The sequence below is a fragment of the Anolis sagrei genome, chromosome 5 (genome assembly GCF_037176765.1).
Source record: "Anolis sagrei isolate rAnoSag1 chromosome 5, rAnoSag1.mat, whole genome shotgun sequence".
Lineage (NCBI taxonomy): Eukaryota > Metazoa > Chordata > Lepidosauria > Squamata > Dactyloidae > Anolis > Anolis sagrei.
The window spans coordinates 128226688-128246333 of NC_090025.1; the positions used below are offsets into that span (position 1 = coordinate 128226688).

The window sequence follows — 19646 nt, forward strand, 5'->3', positions numbered from 1 at the left end:
GAATAGTTTGAACTCTGACCCAGAATGTGGAATGTCGCCCAACTTTAGGCCCATCTCAACAGTTGGGCCACTTCCAGAATGTCACCTCGTCACTCCAGCCAATGTCACTGCAGGTGATGGCCAACATGTAGGATTGCATTTCTGGATGCAGTTTTTCAAACCGATCTGTGCTTGGCAGTGTTACAGGCTCCCCCTGAAATGAACTATTTTATACATATTTATTGCACCAAGGACATCAGAATAATTATCAAGCTAAAATTCTACTTACTGCCTCTCTTGAAGCTTTGAGAGATGTATTTTTCCTTCTCTTCACAGTCCTATCAGGTCTGAATGCCCTCACTATTTGCCATGAAATTTATTTATTTATGTTCAGTCTTTACAGCATTTTAGAAAGCTTTTCCGGCAGTTTCATTTAATTATGCAAGTTTCTGCAAATGTTTTCATAACAGCAATTCACAGCCTTTGCTGTGACACTTCGCTCATGGTTGTCACAGAAGGTCTAACTGTGCCAAGACTCTACCATGGATATTTCATATCAGTTGTTTGTTATTTGTTATCTTGGCAGTTTAGAAAAGCTTTGTCGTTTACTCTCTCTCCTTGCAGACACTTGCAGGTGGTGTTAATTTTTTTTCCAAAAGTATCATCTGTTTAAATAAGTCAAGTGTTACTATAAATGAAAAAAAATCTCTTCTTCTTCTTCTTCTTTGGCAAAAGATTGGATATCTTTCAGAAGCAGATACCCCATCCTTTCATCCAGCTGCCATTTTTGCAACTTATCAGTCCCATATAAGCAGTTTTGCATCAGTTTGGGGTTGCAACTAGATTTCCTGGCATATGCTTCTTTTCTTATCCCCATTGCAATTTTTCAGATATTTAAAACACCAGTTTATGATTTTCACATTCAGTAAATTGGATTCAATGGAAATTTTATCGGAGAGATTTAACGATCATGTAACTAGAACTATGGAACTTGAGTCCCTGTAAGAGAGGAAAATGGTATATATATAAATAACTATAGTAGTAGTAGTAATACTGTAATTGCTACTGTGAGATTTAGTGAGGTCTCAAGAGTAGGTGGAATTGTTGCCTTGCTATGTAAAACATGGAAAGACTAGGATCCTATTGTTTGTATGTGTCTAAATAAAAGGTGGGCTCTTTAATAATTTCACATAAAAGTGATGCTGATCTTATTTTAAACGAACATTGATGGTCCTTGTAGTCTCTTCCTACTCTATGGATTCTGTGGAGATGTTTTGATTGTATATTCCTGCTTGGCAGAGGGTTGGACCAGATGGCTCTTGTTGTCCATAATTCAACTCACCCATAGAAGGTAGACTACTATTCCTATTATTCTTCATCACTGGTAATGCTGATTTGGGCTTATGAATATTGCAGTCCAGCAATATATAGGGGAACAAGCAACTGTGATGTGAAAGATGAGTGATAAATAAGAGAAAAGGGAAAGGGAGGAATAACAGACCAGCCTAGCATATTCACATTCAGACATATCATCTTCTACTCGTCTGAGACACATAAAGCATTGATAATTTGATATAGGAAGAGCTCTAAATGTGGAATCTTTGAATGTCTTGGGCATGGGGAGCAGCCCTATTATGTTGAATGGCTGAATAGTTAATCCATAGGAGAAGGGAATAGGACAGACTGGCTTCTCCTCTCCTTTTCCTTCTATCCCTTGCATCTCTACCACTCATTCCAAATTATGAGCCCATCCTAATGAAACCAATGTTTGGCCTTTCATCATTAGGCCAAGATACTGAAAAACAATTCACCTTAAACAATGTATGGTGGTGGAAAATAATATTCACTGAAGATGAAAATAAAAACTAAGGAACGTTGTGGTACTTGAAAAATAATGACTCTAGCTTTGAGTGTATACTTGGATGGTTCATTCTACTATTTCTGAATCCAGACACACCTCACATTTTTAAATCCTTTGAACCATTGTTCCTTTAAGAAGAAGCTTCTTCAAACGGAAGAGAAAGGAGTTTTTCTAAAAGTCACTCCCATATTTGGAAATACTTCGTTGGGAGAGGTTAATACCTCCCAGGCAACAATGAACAACACTGTTCACATTTCTGCCTTCATAGTAGCAATGTTCATTGTCCAGTTCAGTATATCTTTCTTTGTAATTATATAATTTCTTGTTAATTTTTAATATGGAATGGTTCAGTGCACAAGAGGTTCAGATTTTAAGGACTAAAATATAGAATACATTACCTGTTTTGTAAGTATGTCTTATTTTAGTTTACAAAGAACAGTTGCAGGGGTGACTGGGTGAGAGAGAGAAAGAGAGAAATTGGACAGTGACACATAGAAAGGGGGAAAATACACCTTTCATTCTGTGCAGTGATCCTGCTGAAAGACCTTTTCCTTTTCCAGTGGCAGCTGCCTTTTCAGAAAAAAAAGAAAGCATTTTTAAGGAGAAGCATTTCTACCATCATGGCACATGGGAATAGGATAAAACACACGACTTATTCTACTGTGCATACTCTGTGTGTGTGTGTGTCTCCTTCTCACCCATTCACATGCATGCACCTTACATATTAAAACAAGATACTATAATGTGTTAACACAATTTAATGTATAATAGATCATTGACATCCTCTTGGCATCAGTTCCAGGACTCCTTGTGACTATCAAAATCTCTAGATACTCAATTCTCAATCCAGACGACAGTGTAATAAAATGGCATCCCTTATATAAACTACAAAATCAAGTTTAATTTTTGGGTTTTCTTTTTAATATTTTCAAGTCATGGTTGGTTGAATCCATGTATAAAGGGGTGAGTGTGCGGTCTAATTTTCCCTGAATTATTTATTTATCGTGTCAAAAGCGAATTGAGGGTACAGTTGTAATGTATTTTAAAATGCAAACAAAGTTAAAAACTTGGCATTATACTAAATGTCCTTTGACCAGTAGCTGGCCATTTAGAGTGCCTCTGCTATAAGGAGATCCTCCATTGTGTATGTGGCAGGGCTCAAACTGCATTGTAATATGTGGTCCGTGGTTTGCTCTTCTCCACACTTGCATGTCGTGAACTCCACTTTGTGGCCCCATTTCTTAAAGTTGCACTGCATCTCATCGTGCCAGAGTGCAGCCTATTCAGCACCTTCCAAGTCGCTCAGTCTTCTGTGTGCCCAGGAGGGAGTCTCTCATTTGGTTGTTTTCCCTTAGTAACATATATTAATTGAAACTTATCTTTGAAGCATGTGTGAGTAAGAATGAGAGATAGTAACAGTGAAATAGGAGCAATTGCATATGCCACGTTGTGTAACTATCTAAATATTTAGGAATCACTTTATGGCTGAAAATGCTTTCATATTCAAATTGCACTAAATCTTGCTTCCAAAGACTTTATATCTTCCATCCAGTTGGACTGCATTTGGTCAAGAATGGATGTAGAATGCAGGGCAGATTAACAAAATAAATAAGCATAAAATAGTTTCTGGACATTTAAACAGCATGTGCTGTATGGGATCTATAAAGTTTTTATCAGCTTGAGCTGACATAGAGGTTTTCTATTCCTTCTTCCATTACAGGCTGTTATTATTTTACTACTCATGTTCTAAATATTTGGGCATTAGAGTATTACTTTGGGTGGTTGTTCCTTCACTATGGAAGGACTGAAACTCTTGGCAATTTGAAAGTTGCCTTCTTCTTGAGGAAGGCAGTGTTGAAGACACTACAAAGTTTTCAAGTTTGCATCATTTTACTCAGTATTTGATTTGACCAATAAATCAGAATTGATCAGAAGAGAGACCACAGTCCAGCGATAGCCTATTTCTGGAGGACAAATTAATGCCTTCTGATTGACCAGATGTAACTAGTTTAAATTCAGGGAAGGAGCTTCTTAACACTTATAAGCAACAGTCTATATTCAGAACAACATCAATTAATTATAACTTAAGTATTACAATATATAGAGTGTTAGATATTCAGACAGAAACATCATCTTCCCGCTTATTGTGCAAATGATAATATGTCAGATTTATATATGACACAAAGAAACGCTTTAGCAAAAAAGTACGTGGATCAGACAGTTTTCTATAGAAATAACATTTTAATGAGCAACATTCACCTTTACCATATGACCTGGTTAACAGCAGCTAATTTTATTTTTAAAAAATCAGATACTTTAGCATCTCATTTAATAAGTGCAATGCCAATTAAAACTCTACTGGAACAGGTAAAACTTTTCTAGCATTTATCCAACACATGAGAAAGCTTTCTAAGAAAGCTTTAAGGAAAAATATTGTATATTTTTTTTACTTCAATAAACATCCATTTATATTTTTTCCTTCTTCTGTTCCTTTTATGACTATATTCCGAATCTAGTGGATATCAGGGTGGTGTAAGTATGCTTGAAACAAAATGTAAGAATAAAACTGTAAGTTAATACTAAAGACAAAAAAAGGCCACAAATAGAAAAGGCACAACAAAAAGCTTAGATTAAAAGAAGCTTAGAGCTGCAGTAACACTGCAATGTTGGTACCTGTTATACTTTCATAAGTATGATAGCCCAGAGTGAGAATGCCACCGTCAAAAAAACTCATTTCTATATAGCATATCAACAGATAGTTGGAGAAAATTTCTCTTGCCCATCTTGGGTTTCACTTAGGCATATACATGCATGCATGCATGTATATGTATACGTATATATGAGAAAAAGCTCTTGTATAAATGTGGGCACCAAATTATCTAGAGATTTAAATGGGAATCACTAGCATCTTGGTTTGGAAGGACCATACATTTGCATGATTTTGCTATACTGTTGGCAGCTCTGGCTTTGAGATTCTGCACCTGCTGAAGTTACAGCATCATCTTCTCTGTTAATGTGTTATCACAACTCAGTCTTACCATGGCATGAAACACTGTGTCTAGATTATGCTTTTCCTGGACCAATAATAATTGGCAAAAGCTGGTAACGACCTTCAACCTCAAGTGACCATGTGGGGTTAAGGAGTACCAACAACTTATGGAACATGCTCTTTCAGGGTGAATGTGACCCTACCTAAAACATGTTCTCATGTATTCTCGATACATGAGAACTACAGGACCCCCATCATTTGGGGGTTTAGCTTTAGTATATGGGTCTTCATCAAGTCTGTTATATTTGTATGTCACATTTTTTCAAGGCTACTCTACCAATAATACTGTGAAAGCAGGAAGATAGTCCATAGCTCTTTTAAAAAAGGATATGCAGTGTTCCCTCACTACTTCACGGTTCGCTTATTGCAGACTCACTGTTTTGCAGGGAGCAGTGAGGGAACACTGTATAGCTGCTCTCCATTCCTTCCTTGCCAAGCAGGGCACCAGACTTGGGTGCCCAGCCTAGTGAAGAAGGGATCTCTGAGGCGGGGAGCAGTGGAGGCAGCGAGGAGGAGGCCACCACCACTGAAGAGGGCCTAGGCGGTGGCGTCATCCTACTTGCCAGCTCTGCTGCTCCACGCTCCTTTGTTGCCAGGCTCTAGAAAAATGTCAAGGTGGAAATCTGAACATTGATTTGCTCAGATTTGCATGTGTGTCTTCCCACATGTTCCAATATTAATAAAGTATTGTGGGCTGTAGACACCCACTGTTGATTACTGTTGTGATCTACCATCAAGTCAAATTTGACTTACAGCAACACAATGATTCTCAGTCATCAACTCGAGTCTTGCAAGTTTCGGGCAATGGCTTCCTTGATTGAATCAATTCACATGAAGTATAGTCTTCCCCATTGTCCTACTGCCTTCTACTTTACCAAGCATTATAATCTTTTCCAGTGATTCACATTGTCACTTGAGAGGTCCAAAGAACAACAACTTCAGTTTAGTCATCTACACTTCTAATGAGAATTTGATTTGATTTGCTCTAACATCATTTGCATTTTTAGCAGTACATGGTATCCACAGAACCTTTCTCCAGCACCACATTTCAAATGAGTTTATTTTCCTCCTGTCAGTTGTCTCCATGTTGTTAATGACTGAGCCCAGGTATAGGAAAGCTTTCATGATTTCAATGTCTTTCCTCATGTTTTAACACAAAAGCCTTCTTCTCACATCATTGATAGGGGAGGTTGCTCAACTGATTGTGATAATACAATAGAAACACAGTATATCTCACATTAATGGTGCAAGACTGTAGTCTGCTTTTCAGGTGCTGTTCTGAGCAGTTTTGAGTCCCCAATCCCCTTTTGATGTTTTTTAAACCAAAATTGGTTTGGACAACCTTTTACACAGAGGTTGCTCTCAAACGGAGGGATATCTTATGTAAAGTTGTTTTAGTCAATCTATATTGACTAAGCCTGGGCTTCATGAAAATAAGAGGTGAGTTGGGTGTTAACAACCTACTATTAACATCAAACGCAAAATCTCTGCCCAAATATATCTAACAGCTTCAATCAGTATGATACAGTGTGTAGAAATTAAGCTTGCAGAATACATTGACTCCTAGGGACTGGGGCAACTAATGCATAAAATGTGCTTGTACTCATTTCACCCTTTTATGACCTTGGTTTTGTAGATCAAGCAATGCTTTGTGTTAAAGACACTTGTATATTAACAGTCCTCTTGACATGGGCATAACCAGCCTAGATGTGCATTTTAATGTTTATTTTTTGCATCCAAAGAAACAGATGGCTCCATGATTTTGTGACAAAACAGTAATTTGAATTAAATGCCAGTAACATTTAGCACATGGCAGCTTTTAACAACATAGAAAGGCCTTGCACAGTGTAAATTCACTGATACACTTTGGCAGAAGTCAGTTTTATTTTACTGTCATTTGCTGTAATATGACAAAGACTAGTAAACATTCTTAGTTATACAGTAATTAATTGCTACCTTATTCTGGCCCTGTTTCAAAGAATTTGCTGCCTAACTTCATCACAGTTTAGGAAACATTTTTAACCTTTAGTCATTCCAAAAATGTCAAGACAGTTTTGTTGTTATGGAGGTCTGGAACCCAAATTTCCCACACACACAATCAGCTCCAGCCATAACTCATAAAACCGGATATTATTTTTCCAGTAATATTTTTTGCGAACAGGCTTATAACATCAGGATTGTTCTTCCATCCTACAAAACAATTTGCTGCTTCACATTTATCAGAATAGCTTGGATGGCTATTCATTTTTTTCTCCCCCTGATCTCCCACCTCTCTTTTTCAAGCTGTAAAGAGCATTCTCAAAGCAACTCATTCTCCAATTATCGTCTCAAGTTAGTTTCACTCCCTCATCTTCATTTTTGACGTTAAATTATTAGTAGTAGGTTTGGGCTTTCACAAATGATTCTCTGTTTGATCTCAATTATACACCAGGGCAGCTCCTGCAAGTTGAGACTGGGTGGAGGACTCTTACAAGTCCTCTCCTTGAATCCCAGAACCTGCATAAGAATGACGGTCTGGGAAATTTGAGAGAAGCGTACCTAATTCCCTCAAACTCCACAAGACAATACACTGTAGTGCATTGAGCTGCTTATTTCTTGGATAAGTCTAAATAATCTTTCAGAAATATGTGGACTTCTCCTATCAAGTTTCAAGACACTGAGTAAGAACATAACTGTCACTTGGCACAAACTCAAAAAAAGACACTTATTTTATCTTATTTTTATTTATTTTTTTGCCTGGTGCACCTGGCCTGGTAGAATCAGCTAATTAACAACACCGGCTTAAACAGGCACCTCATCTGGCAATGTAGTTAGTTGCCTGATGGTGCTCAGCAGGGCTTGGTAGGGCTTTTTATTTTTCTGTCCTAATGGTCGGCTACCCACCTAATTTTGCCTTATTGTCGACCACTACTTACCACAGCTTGAAGCCCTCCCAGGAGGCTAAATTATTATCAAAGGATTAGGGAGATGTAGCCTTGCCGCTCTGACATTTCTGATTACTTGTCTATGCCAGAACACTAATTAGCTGTGACTAATTAAGAAAAAACCTCCCTGCCAAATAAAACCATTTAAAAGAACTGAGAAGCAGGAAAAACCATTCAAAAGCTGAGCAGTACTCAAATTTGTCACTACTTTTTACTGAGCTTTAACTCACCTTTGATTGTTCCTGTTTTTTAATGCATGTATTTATTTCATCTACTGTTAGAAACAAAAATAAGGATTGGTTAGAGATTTATTTTTCTACTTAATTGGAGGGGAAACCCCTAAATTGCTTCCTTTTAGCAGTTTTTGTACCATCAGGTTTCCACAATAAAGCATGAAAGAGCAAATCTTGTACATTTTCAAACATGTTAACAGACCTCACACATATTTGTACGCGTGCATAAACACAAAGCACAATCCTCCAAACGCTGTTGAGAACAGCCACCTTTTATCTTGATGCGGCTTGTAGTACTTCTATGCAAACCAAACTAAAAGAAGGGAAAGTAGTAACTTAATATTGCCAGATTTTCAGTTGACATTCACAACATATAGGATTCACCGGGGGGGGGGGGGGGGATTATTAACAAGTTTGTGTTCTACCTAAATACCGAATGGAAGTATTGTTTTCTGTTAACTTGGCCATGTATTCTCTCGAAAACAAATTTAACATATTGTCCACGTTTAGAAATTACATGATACACACATTACTAACTTTCTGAAGGGCCTGCATTCCAAGATATATGATTTTTTAGAATCTCATTCAGTCTATAAAAATAAAGGCTTTCTAGTCTTCATTTAGGGGACATCTGTTTGTACTAAGAGATACTTGCTAGCCCTATATGGGACACATTTTTGGCCCTTATATACAGATTGTCATTTGTCTTCAAGTCATGTCCAATTTATGGCAGTCCCAAGGCAACTCTATTACAGGGTTTTCTGAGGTTGAGAGTACGTGACTTGCCCAGAGTCTCCAGTGGATTGAGCAGGAATTTGATCCTTGATCTCCAACGTAGTAGTACAACTCTCAAACCTCTGTGGCACTCTGATTCTTGACATCATTTATAATAACAGACACCTAGCAACTCTCAAAAATACTTGATGGATTTGTTCTCTCCATCAACTGCCTTCAAAATTTGACCTCTAAAATCCAAAAGAAGATCACAAAGTAAATAAATGTGTCAGGGATAAAAAGTATATTGGGATTATCCATCAAAATGCCTCTCCAGCAAGGACTGTTGTTATTTATCTAGGAACTTAGTTATTGCCTCACTCCATTGGTTCTCAGTAATTGAGGCTCCAGATATTGTTTGACTTGCCCAGATGTCCAAGTCAGAATGGCCAATATCAAGGATTCTGGGAATTGAAATCCAATGGCCATTAGAACCTCCTTAGTTAAGAACCTTTTCTTTAGTCTAGAGTTCTTCAGCCATGCCCGTGAGGCCAGAAAGATGGTTCCTCAGCAGTTCTTCTGACATCAGCTGAGAAGAGAAATGGCCACTATGACTGGGAGCTGGACACTTATTTTAAAAGGCTTTAGTTCCATCCACACTGATTCTGTAAAAAATCTTCCAGAGGTGTGTGCATTTTATTCAATATGATACCAAGTATAAAATTATTATCCAAGTTTGGGTCTTTATATAGCCAAAATAGCACCAGATAGCAGCAGGTTTGGAGAAACTCAAGGGTGTAGACCCTAAAGATGTTCACTGAGCACAGAATATTTGACTAACTGTTGATCAAGAGGTGGGAGAATGGACTATCCTGCAAGAGAACATAACTGGAATCCTTCGGCTCTTGAAACCCTGAAGGAGAGCATTGTAGACTGCAATGTGTTCTCTTTTTTTAATGATTGCATTGCTTCTTGTATGATTGTAGTCTATCAATTATTGGTTTTAGGTGTTTTCACTGTGCTTAAAGCTCACGTTTGCTTGTTTAGTAAATTGCATCCATGAGATATTCCTCAACTGTTTTCATAACTGAGTTGTAAATAGACATCTATTTAAGATTGCTCTTATATCCTTATTTGTCCTAATAGCCTTACATTTCCACGATTTGAGGATTGGTTTTGAATGAATATGTTTATAAATTAGTTTTTTGTTTTGTATCATTTGGGGGTGGGAGGAATATATTCTGTCACTAAGTCAAAACGAATAATAAACAAATAATGTTAAGTTTCAATTGCCAGCTAGCTCGATTAGAAGTGGTCCTTAGGCTTTTCTCGGTCTCTTGGCTCTCCTTGAACTACCACAATGACCCAGCTGTCAGGCTGAGAACACAAGGGAATAATTTTCTCTGCGCAAGCATCCATCCCACATAAGTCATAATTCGATCAGCAGGTTGCACCTTTAAATGAATGATGCTACTTCTTTTTCACAAGCCCAATCATGTCATTTGTATGGCATCTTTAAAGTTCTCCACATATGATGAACAAAAATCCTCTAAGAAGCAGGAAGACATATATGTTTGAGAGAGAATCATAGTTAAATCTTGGAAGTCACATCTTAGCAGAAAATTTTAAAATGTTATATTCAAAGGTAGTGTGGGCATGTTTTTATGAATTAATGATAGCCTCCCCTAACGACTCGAGACAAGGTACAACATAGTCAAAACAGATCAACGTAAAATATGTTTTTACAGCAAAATAAATATATCAAAACACAGGATAAAAAGATCAACATACATATAACAACAATAGAATATCATTCCAAAAGTCATAATTCAAAATGAAGGATTAAAATATAATTACTTTTTAATGTCATGGGTAATGTGTGCCTGCTAATCATAAAACTCAGGTTTTGGAGATCTTTTGAGTGTGGGAAGAGAGGACTGTTTTTGTATTTAAAACTTGTGTTTAAAATTAAAAGTAAAATGTTGGTAGAAAATTATATAATATTGCATTAGGATTTCAGGATGAATAACAATTTAATTTGTTATTCAATTAAAAAATAAAGCTCTCAATTCTGATTAAAATATATTTAGCATCTTATTAAAGAAGAGAGAGAGCCCCGTTGGAATGCAGTGTCTTTTCAGTAAAGTGACCATTTTTGCCATTTCAGTCCTACACATTTTCTAAAGTAAATTTCAGAATGAAACGGTAACAGTATTAACAGCATTAAGATTAAAGAAATCTTAAGCCCATTTTTTGTACTTTTAAATAATCTTAGTTTTGATCAGAAGACTTTTAAAAGATGTTTGAAGCATGTTAAATAACTAAATAATAGTAAAATTCATATATTTCGATATTTTAGGCCAGTGGTTCTCAGCCTGTGGGTCCCAGATGTTTTGGCCTTCAACTACCAGAAATCCTAACATCTGGTAAACTGGCTGGGGTTTCTGGGAGTTGTAGGCCAAAACACCTGGGGACCCACAGATTGAGAACCACTGTTCTACGGTATAAAATCAGCCATGTATATCAACCATGTAAACCCATTGAAACAACTGCTGATTTATCAGTACAGTACAACCTTATTCATGGGATAAGCTGCTCTCTCTAGGCATTTTTAAGTCCTCCATCATGAACCTATAGTATGCTTCCCCCTAGAAGTTGAGTCTCATTGGAGGATCTAGAAATGCTGAAGAGGTGTTTACTCTAGGCATTTTCTATAGACCCTCCAGTTCAAGCCTATGGTAGCCTTTTGCCAGAAGTCATTTCCTGTAATAGGGTTCACTATTATCAGTGGTCTTGAATTCCCACAACAAATTCGGGACCGTATCTCCTGTGGATATGGGGTCAACACTGCACTTGCCGTGTTGCACTTGTACTCCTATGTTCAATATGCTGCTCCTTGTTTGGACCAGCAACTGAATTTAGGTCTATAAAAGAGCACAGTCTCTTTGATCACTCAGTAGTAGAAAAAAATGAAATGAAAACAACCCAAATGTCATTTAGTCTGAGCATGCAAAAGAGTAATTCATCATTTCAGATTGCTTTTTATTTACGCGATTTTAAAAACTATAGCACCTTACTGAGATCAATGGGATATATCCAACAGTAATAGCTCTGAAACTGTAGGTGAAACAGTTGGAGAGTGTTAACTGGACCTGCAGCCTTCTTATTTTGTGCAGTGAGGAAAAATCAATCGCATCACTACCATTTGGATTGTCTTAGGTCATATTTTTCCACCACAAAGTGCCAAGAACAGGCACCATCGAGGATTTATTGATTTCTTCATGTACTGTAAATATACACACACTTAATCAGCAGGGGAAGATCACTGTTTCTGAAACCAACTATGTACTTTTAGTCTGCTTACCAGGAGAGTATACGTGAGCTTGTGCTTGTACTTGTGTGCATATATGTGTTCATCAATATTTCCAGCGGCAGCATTTCTTTTGTAAAAAGAATATATTCTTTCACAAAATTCACAAGCTTTTGTCCTACAATATCCCTGCCTGATTCAAGAAACCTTATGGAATATCCAGAAAAGATTTGCGGGGTCCCTGAGTTTTCCTACCCCATCTTCTTTCTTTTTTCATTCTATAAAAAAAATCCACATTGGAGAAAGACAAAAAAATATTGCTAGCATATCTTTTGATTAGTAGTGCTATCTTCCTGGAAGTTTCCACATAAACATATTAAGTTCTCCTAGAACAGACCAAGATCTTGCCTTTCACCATTCTATCCAGAGAGGGGGATGGACCCCTTCTTTGATAAGGTTTAAAATCTAGTGCCTGCATCAACCCAGGTTTTCAAAACCAAATTCCACTCTGGTTCCACAAAAATGTTATATAGGGGTCTGTGGACCTTGATGAACATAGTACGGTGTGATGATGGAGGTGGGGAGAAAAAATCCCCAGGAGTCGAATGCGGGCACCTTCAGAAAGAGAAGCTCTGGCCACCAAAGATGTTTCAAATCGGGTTTTGTGGGTTCTTCAAAATTCACATAAATGCACACCATAGTCTGCTTCATTCAGATAGCATCCAACCCTTTAATGGTAAGGAAAGAGATTGTCCCTGTATCATGCAAACCAGTGTGAACATGTAAAATCCTATCCAATAATTGTTTTACTAAAAATGATGACAATTATTTTAAAACAAAAAATATTCTTCATACCTATTTCTTGTTTAAGCTAATAAGTTTTCTCTTGTAGTTTCACTTTGCCTGGGAATAAAGCAAAGATTTCAAGCAGGGGAGAGGAGCTTCCTAGGAGTATGCAGACTGCCTGTGATTCTGGTAGCAAAGGTAGAGTAGAGTGATAAGTGTGCCAGAGAACCTCAAAGACAAAAATAACATAGCACCAAGCAGTGATTTTGCAGTTCAAACTAATTAGTAGTATTTAGCAGAATAACAAGATATCGGCTTGTTTTGGAGGCTGACTGTGAGAACAGTGAGCCAGAAAGGATCTTCTTATTTGTTCAGGAGTGGTGACTGCTACTTGAGGAGGATGAAAGAATTATGTAAAAGCTGCTTACTGGAAAGTAAAAGCTACCATTAAAATTTTGGCACAATAGCTTCTGCACTACTTACAACAGTGGTTCATAACCTGTGGGCCACAGACCACTCGTGGGCCATAAGGACAAAAATCTGGTCCACGAGCCTCCTTCCTATTTATTTATTTATTCATTCATTCATTTCATTTCATTTCTGCTCCTTTGATGCCACCTGTCACTCCTTCCCTGTCACTGGCCAGCCCCAACCCCACCCCCTTGAATAGACCATATCAACTAGATTATTAAATATGGTTTTCTGTGGGTGAGCAGATGGCGACTACTGGATGGCATATGTTCTGTATCAGAAACTAGAGCAGATGTGATCTATCCAATGTAATTTTCTGAATCACCCCAAATAACCAAATCAAATCTAAAGCTGACCAAAAACTGATTCATAACCCTTTTGGTACTAATGTTGGAGAGTGGTCCCTGGTCAAAGTGATCCTTGGTCAAAAAAAGTTGGGAACCGCTGACTTACAGCAAGAGTTGATCAGACAAATTTATCTGAACATTGAAAATTTCAGCAACCATACTGGACTCTACCTTTTTTGTATCGTTCCAAATGGTTATCAACTGTTGTCCACTGCATAAATACAGTAGTAAACTCTACTATATGCATAAGTAACAGGGTGAATATTTCAAATTATGCTGCTGAGAAAATGAATAATGGAGAGTCTTCTTCTAAGTACTTCTGATTCCCATATATCTCACTATTGTTTTCTTACTAGTTTTTTTTCCCCATCAGCCAAAAATACATTTGAAAATTGTACTCACTATGTGCAATACTACAACTGTGCTGGGCTGCAAATCCCATCATTACAATATAATAATAAACATTTTGTATTTGTACCCCACCTCCATCTCCCCAAAGGGACTCGGGGTGACTTACATGGGGCCTAGCCCAAGTTTGACATAGTTAAAATACGTAATTCATAAAAACAAATTCATGCAATATAAAAACAACCATACATCATACAATATAAAACACACATCTAACAATCATCAGTGGTCTAAATTAGAATATAAGAAGCTGCCCTATACTTGGAGATCCATGGTGGTCTATAGTGGTCTCCATTCAAGTGCAAATTATGCCAGAATCTGCTTAGCTTCACAAATCAGATGAGAATGAAAGTATTCTGGGTTGATTATCTCTTACCATTGGACATTGTTAATTGAACGTCCACTCCTGTAATATCTGAAGAACCACATATTTCCCAATCCTAACATAAGTAATGGAGAAACTGACTAAATAAAAAATCATAATACTTTTCCCTTTTTTTGCCTCAACAATTTCCCAGGGGCTTAAGTTGTTAGCATTTGGAGATCACACACTCTAAATAAGAATATTGTGCCCAACTGATATTTTGCGATGCCAATAAATGAAAATTATTATTAGTTCTCTGATTCATTTTTGAAGCTTTTGGCATTGAACCAGCTATATCTTCTGTCTCGAGTATACTAAGGTATGCTACTAATTTTAAAATATAATGTAGATGAAAAAAGACAAAGTTTTGTAGACAGGAATTGACATCTAAACTTCCGATCTGCCACTTGAAATGCATTGATATGAGAAATGTATTGTAGAAGTTACTCTCTGACAAATCTTTTTTTCTGCCTTGAATGATAAGTAATGACTTACTTCTCAGTTAGGAAAAACATAGAAATGATATCAAATGGCTTATAGTCCATTAACTTTTATAAGCATCCCATACCATCATTAACAGCTCTCTTACAAGAGAGGAGAGAAGAGGAAAGGAAAGGAAAGGAAAGGAAAAAGAATCCAGAGAGGGGAGAAAAAGAAATAGGCATAGTTATGACAAGAAAACAAGAGTAGAAAAGTAAGTAGAACAGTGGTGGACAAAATACAGACTACATCCAAGGCTATTTTGTCCACCCCAGAAGCCCCAGGATTAAAAAAAAAAACAGAAGCGATGTGAAAAAATGTCAGCCTTTTGCATCAAAATGTCCCAAAAGCTATATAGGCACCAAGATGGCCTCCAAACATGGCACCATGTTGGGGGTTAAGGGGGGGGGTATTTTTCAGGGGTTTTTTAAAGGATTTTGTCCCTCAATGTTTTCTGGAGGGTTAGTTCACTGCCTAGTCTTCTAATTGTTGCCCACTCCTGCGTTAGTGTTGGGTTAGGACCAAACCAAATTCAGGTCCCATTTTGAGTATGAAAAACTCACTTATCTTGGTTTGCCCACTTTACATGGTGAATGAAAGGGGGAAAATGAGGAAGAAGATCATCTTGTACAATAACTTTTGCTCCTTGGAGGAAAGATAACAGAGTAGATGGATGTGAACACACCTCTAGAAGTTATTCCTCCATTCTAGACTTTCTTTTCTGTTGGCAAGGAGCATGGGTTGTAACCATAGGGTGCATCAACACTATAGAAGTAATGCAGTTTGAAATCACGTTAACTGCTTCAGCACAGTGCTGTGGAATCCTGGGATTTGGAGTTTGGTGGAGCACCGGTATTCTGGGAGAGAAGGCTAAAGATCATGTAAAACTACAACACCCATGATTTTATAGCAAAGAGCCATGACAATTAAAGTGTTGTCAAACTGCAATAATTCTTGGATGTAGATGTTCACATAGTTTATGTTACTGTTCTAGGATTGTTGTCAGAATATTTTTCCCAGAATTAGTTTTCCACACATGACCAAAAATGACTAAATGTGGAAACAAATCAGCTATTAGTAAACATTTCACTGCACTATTTAAAGCTTTGGATGCTTACCAATGGCTTAATATAGTAAAGGATGGGCATTTTGGGGGATGAAGTATTTAGCAGCTAGTAGAGTTTATGAAAAGACAAAACTGTGTAAGTTAAAGAGGCTGTCTTCCAATTTGTTTTGAACTGTAGCCCTTCTATGTCTCATAGAGCTGTGTTGATTGAAAATCACACATCATATTAAGTAGATGGCAGTTTGTCTGTGTGATAAAACTCAAGTATGGTATAGCACAACAGATTTGCAGCATTTTCTCCCAAGGGAATTCCAGTCCAGGAACATTGTAAAGAACTAAAATTCTGGTGTAAGGACCGACAGGAACATTATTCCATGTGCCCTTTCTGTGAGTCACTTGTAATAATGATAGTGCATAATGTTTAAACTAAAAATTACATGTTAGATGTTCAATCTGGGTGGCAGCTTTGTGTCATGTGTATTATTCTTGTGTTTCTTGCTATATCAGTGCTGCAACTGTAGCTATATACACAGAAATGTATAGTACAGTCATATTACAATAAGTGTAATTTAAAACTGCATCAGTAAGAGGAAATAGGTTGTTTTTGTGTAGCTTTGTGTTGAGTTCCTGCATTGCCACAAAATTGATAAATTTCCCCCTTTCCAAGTAAAATAAAGCTTGGAAGGTAGGAAAAGTGTCAAAAAGCTGATAGTTTTTGATAGTTTTCCTCCCTTCAAATTGTCAGCTAACTTGCAATAAGTGCAATTTGTGAAATCTTGGGCTAAACGGTTTTAAAATGTTGGCTTTCTGTAGGGCTGGGGAAAAACCAAAATTGTGAAATGAACCTATTAATTCAAGAAGAAATGAATTTGTGAAGTAGTCCTTCCTGTGTCTCCTAGACTTCCCCCCAAATCATTTCAATGATTCTTCAGCACATTTATTTGTGAGTAAGCCTGAATGAAATTTATCGGGGACTTTTTTCTGATGGTACTCCATCTTTGATTTCATACACTCATAAAGATATAGGACATGGATAAAACATTAATCTTGGGGTTTGCTTTCAAGTAAAGACTTTCTGTTTTTCTTTTAAACATCTGAAAAATCACACAAATTAAATTTTAAAATATGATTGCATGCTATTACATTATTTTTTACTGACTCTTTTTTTCATAACCAACTTTTTTCCATAGGATATTAAACATATATAACAAGAGCTGCTAGGTCTTCCAATTTGATTACAAGTGTTTATGCGTGCTCTGATAGCAAAGAACAACATGTTTTATAATTATAGCTACTTTGGATCCTAAAATTCAAACAAGGTTCATTATAGGTTTTTTTGGGGTGGCAATGGAGACAATTGAAATGATTCCTGCTGTCTTTCACCTAAGAAAATACTCCCCAGCTATCACAAACACCGCCCCCCACCCCAAGAAAAATCATGGCTGAAATAAATGAGCCAGATTTGAGAAAGATGAAATGGCTGAAATATTGCTTCTGCCATTTTGGCAAAGTCTAGATATAAGTATCTGCAATGGGAATGGGGCTCAGTTTGGGAGGTAGTTTTCATCCTCGGAGCCAGTACTGTAGATTTGAAAATTATTCTGCCTTAGGAAGTAGAGTCATGTATTTCCTATCTCTTGAGCACCCAGAAGTCATTTATTATACAAGGCCACTCAAGTTTCCAGTGCACTCTCATCTCAAGGAAAAGTGACCCCATAAAAGGCTCTCCTGAGACTCTTCGCTACTTGGTTTCAGTATAATCATTGGACAGAGGGGAGGAGATGAATAGAACAGTGTCTTATTATTGAGAAAACCCTTTGCAGCTAAGAACTCCCACAAGAGTGTTCCATATGATCTTAAGGGCTTCCTTGAGTTGACTCTGACACATGTAAGTAGGAGGTCTTCTCACACATAAACTCTACATACAGAGTTGGTGCTCTTCCTGAGCTTTGCCATAGGTCCAATGTGGATTTGATAAAGAGTACAGAAATGTAAGGATGTGTCGCAGCTATCGGTGTCGCTGCTTTCAAGTTGGGGTTGATTCCAAGCATCCAAACCCCTTTTGCAGAAGCTGCACCCCGTTGCCCAAGGAGAACAACCAACAGAAAACAAACTGTCTTCCAGATAAAGAAATGTTTATATACAATAGTCACAAAAATAGTTTCAATCCTCAATCCTCCAGCAAACCTTTCTTCAGCCTCTTCAGCAATCTCTTCCTCTTGTTCTTTGTCTTCTCGTTCTTTAGCATTCTCTGCATTCTCATTACTCATTCTCTTCTCTCCATTCTCTTCTCTCCAACACACAGTGCTTAGTCCCAATTTGTAGCATCTAATCTATCACAGGTGACTTAACAGTTGCTCTCCATGCAATGCTTGGACATGGTCCTTACAAATACTTACTCACTTTTTCACTTAAGAAATGACTCAGTTGATATAAAATTCTGACAGGATGGACTGTCAGTTGCTGGTTTTCCAGCTAAACCCTTGAAGTTGGGAATGTTTTGAATGGGCTTGAAAGCCAATGCTCTCCATGCAAGTATACTGAATGGACCTGTCAACATAGTTTGGCTTCAAGACAAAATCTCTCCTGCCTGCACACCAAGAGCTGCTAAGATGAATAAAACCCCTTCCTAATAATTCCTCTGTCTCTGCAGCAAGGACATATTGTTATAGCCTGGAACTTTAGTATCCCAAAGGGTGAAAGGGTCAGGATCCTTAGAAAATGCACCTGATTTTCATTCCTCTCAATCTAGTTTTGCTTCCCTTCAGTACCAAGACTATTCTTCTAAAGTCCAATTGAAATCCTGTGGATGTATAATCCATGGTCAAAGATATTCCGTAATATAAATTGGCAGAATGTTCACAAAAGCTACTCTCTCTTGGAAATGTTGTGTGCCTTCAAGTGATTTTTGGCTTATGGAGCCCCTCAGGTGAACCTATCTCAAGGTTTTCTTGGGGGAAAATGTTCCAAGGAGAGTTGTGTTTTCCTTCCACTGAGATAAGAGAGTGTGACTTGCCAATGATCACCCAGTGTTTTCTGTGGCAAGGCAGAAAATTTCCAGGGTTCTCATCCAATGCTCAAACCACTAAAACTTGCTGGCTTTCAATAGGAATCCCACCCCAAGAAAAAGAAATCGACATTAACAAAGCCATCATCTTAAAATTACTAGAATTACAAACAAACATAGAAAATGGTATAAAATTAATTCTGACATGGGCACAGAGTCAAACAGATGTGGTTTAACTTTACAAAAGTAAAAAAGCAGTCGCATTTTCAACAATATTAATTTCAAGTGTATTGACTGTAGACCGGAAAACTATAAATTATCTGATCGAGGATAATTGGAGGGTTACACGCCATAATGGAAATTGTTGGCAGTTAATAAGAGGTTTCAATTATGAAGGTGAACTTTGCAGGAGGACGATAGGGTGCTTAACAGGCCATTAATTTTGAACCTCATATGCATAATGGAAAGTGTCCAAATCTATATACATGCACTTGATGCCAATGATTTATAAATTGTTGACTAGCGTGCATGCACAAACAGGAGGTTTCTAAGTATTTGACTTTGGAAAAGGTTCTAGCAAAATGTAAGCAGGTTTTCATCTTCCTTTGGACCATTAAGGAAGGTTTGTATTTAATATTTTCAATCAG

General features: G+C 37.4%; 1 protein-coding gene across 11 annotated transcripts in view; it reads left to right on the forward strand.

Moving 5' to 3' along the window:
* CADPS2 (calcium dependent secretion activator 2) overlaps positions 1-19646 on the forward strand; it is a 326390-nt gene that overhangs the window by 289538 nt on the left and 17206 nt on the right. The gene's annotated exons all lie outside the window — the stretch shown is intronic.